An 8,252-nucleotide genomic window follows, 5' to 3' on the forward strand; every position below is an offset into this window, starting at 1 on the left:
GGCAGTAGATGGAGAACTGGAGGAGGACAATTACATGACTCTCTCCAAAGACGAGGCGAGCCTCGGCGACGAAGAATTTATCATTCCTGAGGATCCCGTCAAGCAGGAGCGCTTCAAGCGCCGACTTATGACTGCAGCAAATAGCCTGAAGAAAAAGCAACAACAGCTTCAAGCTGATCAAGACTTGCTAGCAGACAGATGAACAGAAGTCATTAAGGCCGAGGAATATGAACTCGAGGGCCCCTCCAAGAGTTACCCAAAACGTAGATTGCTACCTCACCTCGAGGAGGAAACATTGAATCCTCCATCACTAGTGTACGATGCGGCTGACCGGCCGCTGTGTGGCCTTGCCAGAGAGGCGTTTCAGCCAGAAGTTCAGCCTGCACCCCGCCGCCAGTTAATCAAAAATACCAAGGCCCGGGGCAATACACGAGACCTGCGAGACGTATTGGACAGCAGGGCAAAACAGGCAAGGTCAATATACAGGTCACGGGGGCGCGCGCTAACGCGGGACGATGACCGTTGCGCCGGATAAACTAAAGGCAAATCCGTCCGGGCCGAATACAACAGACAAGACTCATATGAACTGCGTCGTGATATAGCCCAGCACAGAGGCGCCGCACACCCCCTATGCTTCACTGATGAAGTTATGGATCACGAATTCCCAAAGGGTTTTAAACCCATAAATATTGAATCGTATGACAGTACAACAGATCCCGTTGTATGGATTGAGGATTTCCTCCTTCACATCCACATGGCTCGCGGTGATGATCTACATGCCATCAAGTACCTCCCACTAAAACTCAAAGGACCATCTCGGCATTGGCTAAATAGCTTGCTAGCAGACTCCGTTGGCAGTTGGGAGGATTTGGAAGACGCATTCCTTGACAACTTCCAGGGCACTTATGTGCGACCACCGGATGTTGATGACTTGAGCCATATAACTCAGCAGCCAGGGGAATCGGCCAGGCAATTCTGGACGCGGTTCTTAATCAAGAAAAACCAAATTGTCGACTGTCCGGATGGAGAGGCCTTAGCGGCATTCAAGCATAACATCCATGACGAGTGGCTTGCCTAGCACCTCGGCCAGGAGAAGTCGAAGTCTGTGGCAGCCCTCACGACACTCATGACCCGCTTTTGCACGGGCGAGGATAGCTGGCTGGCTCGCAGCAACAACGCATCCAGGAATCCAGGCACTTCGGATACCAAAGATGCCAACGGCAAACCACGACGCAACAAACACAAGCGCCGCAAATACGGCAGTTAATGTCGGGTTCAGGGTCTCAAAGTCTAGACAGCGGAAAGGGCCACCCAAAAATACAAATCCGGGTCCATCCAGTCTGGACCGCATACTCGCTCATCAATGCCAAGTTCATGGCACCCCAGAAACGCCAGCCACCCATACCAACAGAGAATGCTGGGTCTTCAAACAAGCCAGCAAGGCAGGCGCCAAAAACAAAGAGGGGTTTCAAAGCGACGATAGCGACGAAGAGCCTAGATCGCTGAACACAGGAGGGCAAAAGAAATTTTCCCCCATATTCAATCGGTAAATGTGGTAAATACCACCCAAATTGCCCACTTGGACCAGATATGCACCCTTAGGGGTGGCAGCTCAACGGAACTCGCTGTCCCACAATATAAACTAGGGCCTGTCTCCTTCAACCGCACAAATCGTCCAGTCAACGCCAATCGAGGCAATCCATCCGCACTAATCCTTGACCCAATAGTAGACGGGTTCCACCTCACTCGAGTCCTTATGGACGGAGGTAGCAGTTTAACTCTGCTTTACTAGGATACAATGTGCAAGATGGGCATCGATCATTCAGCGATCAAGTCCACTAAAGCCACTTTTAGAGGCATCATACCATATATAGAGGTTAGCTGTACAGGCTCCATTGCCCTCGAGGTAATCTTCGGATCACCAGAAAATTACCGTATCGAAGAGTTAATCTTCGAAATCGGCCCTTTGCGCAGTGACTATCAAGCACTGCTCGGGCGAACCGCGTTCGCTCGATTCAACGCGGTGCCACATTATGCCTACTGTAAGCTCAAAATGCCCGGTCCACGGGGCGTCATCACGGTTCATGGCAAGGCCGAACCTTCCTTCGGCACCAACAAATACATCACTGCCTTAGCAGCAGGAACACCGAGCAGCACCTTGCAGCCGAACCTCGAGTCGACACCTAGGCTCCCGGACACCATCAAGGGGCTCCGAACTACTTTGCGGAAGGATACCCCGGCTGCTCTAGGGCTCAATTAAACACTCCTGCGGAGGCCACGACAGGCCGAACTCAGCGGCTCAACCGCCCTCCAGCACGCAAACATTTCTTATATTTCCTTCGCAGGTTCACCTTTGCACCAACCAGGATGGACTCCACAGAGGCAGCTCGAACGCATCTGGGGATCCTTAGATATTCCCCGCAGCGAACGTCCGGCTACAATACGGATCCACACTCAACCTCTTCCCCTGGTCACAGCAGGTTCCGCTATCACAACTCCTTTTTTATCACATTACTTGTACCCACATGCATAAGACGTATTATTCAAATACAACATGTGGATTTATATGATGTTTACCTGATGGTTATTTCTTATCGAAATCATTTCGTCAAATGGCATCCGTACACAGCGATATGCCTTAAATACGCCAGGGGCTTCGTTTTCCCCGTAACACGGCAATAAAAGTCCGAACACCTTCATGGAAGTTTGGCGCCTCGAACTTATAGCATTATATGCATCAGCTCCGAATCATGACTTGGGTCAATAGTTGGGTTTGCCCGGCTCCCATGTTTTGGTACCTTACGTTCCGCTATATCGGCTAAGGTAGCACTGAGAGAACTACTACAATTGTGTTCTGGTTCTTCCGGATGAGCACCTCAGTAGAGAAAGCCGAAAACTGACTGTCATGATACGGCAAGAGCTGGTCAGTTGTTCGAGCGGTCACAAAATCTTTAAGGATTTCTCCCGCATAATGCCATAACCAATGCAGCGTGCGATGGATCGACTTTTTCTCCGATCAGCCGTTTATAGAGCCCCTAGTACGGTCTTCCGAACACAAGGGGTTGCACCGACCATACTAAAGCTCCTATGGCTAAGTGAGAGTGATAAATCCCTATAGTCCGATTGCCTAATTCGTTGTGCCGAGCACCTCCTTCAGAGGACCCAAAACTGGGATAAAGAGTGCTCAGGTTTATCCCGAACACCCCCGTACTCTTTACGTGGGGGCAGAAGCCGATGACTGGCCAACTCTCAGTCTTAACATAAAAACGGCCGCACAGGAGGGTAAACTTTTATATAACAGGCGACATATCAACGACCTTGTTCAAACATTACAACAGACAACATGATCAGCATTCATGGAAATATAATTTCCGCTGCAAGGTAGGATGCTTTCAGGACACTCTTATAATACAATTCGGGCTTGCAGTGCTCCTTCCCCTCCGGTGGTCCCTCGGTCACTAGCTTTTAGGCATCCATCTTCCCCCAGTGCACCGTTGCGAGGGCGAAGGACATTCACGCTCTTTCTATACAGACCGACCGCTTGATGACATCAAGTCGAGGGCAAGCGCTTACAAGCCGCCTCACGAGCCCGAAGTAGCTGCATGGAATCGACTCAGCAGGCCATAGCCGGATAACCACATCTTTCGTGCCTAGTTCCTCCGCCTTATGCAGTTCGATCAGCTATTTTAGTTGATCGGCAAAAGGCACCGGATAATTCGGTGCCAAATACTGCGACCAAAATAGCTTATCGGCGGCGTTCCTTCCTTCGGCTCGGTAGATGTTAGCGGCATCTGCTATACTGTGAGGTAGCTCGGCAAATACACCTGAGAAGTCCGGATTCACAATCAGAAACATAGTTTTCCCTTCAAATATTTGCTTTACATGGGAAAAGCTTACCCGCCGCGATCTTCCTCGCCTCTTGGATCCCCTGCAGGGCACTTTGGGTTTCCCCCTGGGCGTTGCTCGTGGCTTGACGCGCTTTGGTGAGTTCGGACTCTTTCTCTTTTAAACTCTACTCCAAGGCCTCGCATTTACTTACGGCCTCTTGCGGCTCCTGCTCAGCTTTAATAACTCTGGCTTCGTGTTTCTCACGAAGAGTCCGCTCCGTGGCCGCCTTTTTCTCCGCCTCGGCAACGGCCCTTTTGAGGGCCTCGACTTCGGTCATAACCCCTAGCACAAATTAAGCGGCTTATTTCACACTGAACATTTATTTCACAATAAATGCGTGCAACGCTTGTGCATACCTTGTTTATCCCTCAACTGCATTTTTAATTGGCCAATTTCTTCCATGGCCAGCTCCAGACTTTGATTCAGTCCGGAGATCTCCGTAGTGCGAGAGGCAGGAACCGCTACAGGTATCTGCTTGGAACAGAAGAGAAATCCATATCTCTCAATGAGCCTTCCTGTGATTATTAATGTGATCCCCTATCCGGTTCCTTCTTTCACCGAACAGGGTATCAGGAGCTACTATCTATACTATGGCACTCTTTGGCAAACTTATAAAACATACCTCAAAGCCTCTTATAAGGCTGATATAGGCTTCGTTCAGTCCACTCTTGGTTGATTGAATCTTCTCAATCACCGCACCCATACGGGCACGGTGTTCGTCAACAATGGAGGCGTCTCGTAACGCCGCCAACAAAGCATCCGACACCTCTGGAAGGACAAAGGTCGCCGGCGGAACAGGCACGCCCCCTCCAGCCGAAGGAGGCTACCTTCTGGATTCTGGAGCCGTATAAACCTCTGGAATCGCATCCGGTGAGAAGTCGAACTCAGGGTCGCCCCCGCCGTCAGGCCCTGTGGGAATCTTTTCCCCCATGTGTCCGACCCCTGCGGTTTGACCTCCAGGCGCCACCTTCACGGTTTCTTCCTTTCCTCCTTGGCCGGGGTCCTTCTGGGACGAAGCCTCGATGTTATGCACCTGTTCGGTGGAAGGGGACTTTTGGGGCGTCCCACTCTCCATAGCATTCGAGCTCAGTAGGTCCTCTGATGAGGATTGTTTGGTACGGGACCTCACCGGACTACCAAAAAATGTGGCTTAAGGTTAAAATACTAAGCCACGATGAGTCCGGACGCTTAAACCTACTCAGATTTTATACACTTATGAGTGGACTAGGGGCTGGGCCCTGGGACCCCATGCCAGGCCGCTGTCGGCGGCGGCAGTGGACTCCTCCAAAAGAGAAGCCCTTCCTCTTTTGGGCAGTTCGGCCTCCAAGGGTGCGGAGCCCGTCCTCTTCCTCCTCCCCCCTCCAGGGGATTCATCTTCCTCCTCCTTTTTATCCTCTTCAGAGGCGGAACTGGCATCAGAGCCTTCGGGAATTGTGTTCGAAGTGCCGCGACGACGAAGGCCGCCCCAGGTCTTTTTGGCCTCCTTTTCGGCCGTCTTTTTCGGCACCTTGTAGGGCGTCGGGACCAGCATCTTCGTCAGAAGTGTAATGGCTGGGTCTTCGGGCAACGGGGCCGTACAATGGATCCGCTCCGCCTTCTTTGTCCGGCTCCGGGGGAGTTGAATAAACATGCATTAAGCGCTTCCTTTGGGTCATGCGGATAGAAAAGTTTAATAAACTCACCGAACTTGCAGAGCGGGACAGTTGGTACCCGCGGTGTTCGGCGGAGTCCGGCCATGATTCGCCAGACTTGAAAAGCAAAGTTTGGTGCCTGGCCGGATCGAAATCCCATAGATTGCAAGTCCGGTGTTGACAAGGCAGTGTACGGCAGACTAACATCACCTGGACTACGTTGACAAGTTCAATGTTCTTATCTCCCATATCTTTAACGCGTGTCTGAAGCACCAACAGTTTGTTGGACGAGGACCAGTCCAAGCCTTTCTTGACCCAGGATGTAAGCCGCAGAGGGGCGCCGGATCAAAACTCAGGAGCGGCAGCCCATTCCTTGCCGCACGGCTCAGTGATGTAAAACCACTGCTTTTGCCACTCCTTGACAGAATCATTAAAGGTTCCCGTTGGCCACACGACGTTGGGCATCTTGCTCACCATAGTGCCCCCGCACTCGACATGCTCGCCGCCCACCACCTTGGGCTTCACATTAAATACCTTCAGCCATAAACCGAAGTGCGGTGAAATATTGAGAAAAGCCTCGCACACGACAATGAATGTCGATATGTTGAGGAAGAAGTTAGGGGACAGATCATGAAGATCAATCCCATAATAGTACATAAGGCCACAGACGAACGGGTGGAGGGAAAACCCTAGCCCGCGGACAAAGTGAGGGAGGAATACAACCCTCTCATGGGGTTCCGGAGTAGGGACGACCTGTCCTGCCGTCGGGAGATGGTGGCTGATTTTCTTGACCAGATACCCGGCCTCCCGAAGCTTTTTCATATCCTTCTCTCGGACGGTAGAGGCCATCCATTTGCCTCCTGCTCTGGATCCGGACATCTTTGGAAGACCTTTTGTAGGTAGAGAAGGTGAATGCTTGGGCGCTGGAGCCTGAGCAGAATGGAATGAATTGGGAAGAAGGCTTGGGTGAAAAGAATGAATCCTAATCCCTTTATAAGGGCGGAAGAGGCGATGCGCCTCCCCACTCGCCTGGTAAAACCTCTTATTCCCCAAGCGCCGTAATTGATGACGCGGTTGGGTTACCCGCATCTGTATTGATGAGAATCCCGTGATAAGGGGACATGATCTCTGCTTCGACAAGATGTGCTAAGGAAACCACCTTGCGATGTGTGTTGTAGCTGGTTGAGAAAAACGGTCCAAATAATGACTGGGTTGTGGTGTGATGTCATGCTGTCAAACATGTCAGCAGATTAGATCTATGGAACTTGTTTTGCAGAGACGGACACTATCCTGGTGTTTAAAATCTTCTATGGAGTATTCGGAGGAGGAACCCGCCTTGCAATGCCGAAGATAAAACTTCGTGCCGGACTCATCGTTATTGAAAGCCTGGTTCAGGGGCTACTGAGGGAGTCCTGGATTAGGGGGTCTTCGGACAGCCGGCCTATATCCTTTGGCCGAACTGTTGGACTATGAACATACAAGATAGAAGACTTCGTCTCGTGTCCGAATGGGACTCTCCTTGGAGTGGAAGGCAAGCTTGGCAATACGGATATGTAGATCTCCTCCCTTGTAACCGACTCTGTGTAACCCTAGCCCTCTCTGATGTCTATAAAAACCGGAGGATTTAGTTCGTAGGACAACATACACGCATACCATAGGCTAGCTTCTACGGTTTAGCCTCTATGATCTCGTGGTAGATCAACTCTTGCAATACTCATATCATCAAGAACAATCAAGCAGGACATGGGGTATTACCTCCATCAAGAGGGCCCGAACCTGGGTAAACATCATGTCCCTTGCCTCCTGTTACCATCCGCCTTAGACGCACAGTTCGGGACTCCCTACCCGAGATCCGCCGGTTTTGACACCGACAGCGGCCTTGGAGCGCGTGAAGAAGGCGATGGCAGCGACAACAGGCAAGAAGACGAGTCGGGGGTCTTCGTCGAGGTCCGGTCTATCGCCTAGCTGGATCTAGGGGGACTGGATTCGGTCTATGATCCAGAAGGAGGATCTGGAGGATCTGGCCGGCGAAGGCTTGATCGCCCATGGGTCATGGAGGTTGCCGAGGAACAAGACCGAACCCCAACCGCAAGAGGGTGAGTGTGTTCTGCTTGCCACCCACATCGACCGGGCTTTCACTCTGCCTCCCCATCATTTCTTTTGGGTTTTTCTAAACTTCTTTGGTGCCCAACTTCACCACTTCTCTCCCAACACAATCACACTCCTCGCCATGTATGTCTTCCTATGTGAATACTTCTTGAGTTGTCGACCACACTGGGGCTTGTTCAAGCACATTTTCACTTGCCTCTCTCAGACCGTGTAGAAGGCAAATCCGAGTGACAAAAAGACGTGTGTCACCCAAATGTGCTGGGGGCTAGGGATTCAAACAAGGGGTAGGAGTACTTTTCCAGCCATGACCCGTCCCGACTCAGTTAGGCGGTGGCAGTCGACCTGGTTCTACTACCGAGACGTCCCAACTCTGGGTCAATCGACCGGCCTTCCTCCTTTCTCCATGGACCGAGTCCAGCAACCATCTTCGCTTATTGTGACCCAGTAGAGAAAGGAGAGGTGTCCATGTTAGTCGACCGAGTGGTCCAGCTGGTTCGTGATGGTGTGATTGGCATGGACTTGCTGGAAGTATTTCTCAGTAGGCGCATGCAGCCCCCTCAGGCCCGTGATCATCCGATGTGGTTGTATTCGGGCCCCAACGACACCGCCCAGGTCGATTAAGAG

Source organism: Triticum dicoccoides, chromosome 2A (assembly GCF_002162155.2).
Source record: "Triticum dicoccoides isolate Atlit2015 ecotype Zavitan chromosome 2A, WEW_v2.0, whole genome shotgun sequence".
NCBI classification, from domain to species: Eukaryota; Viridiplantae; Streptophyta; class Magnoliopsida; order Poales; family Poaceae; genus Triticum; species Triticum dicoccoides.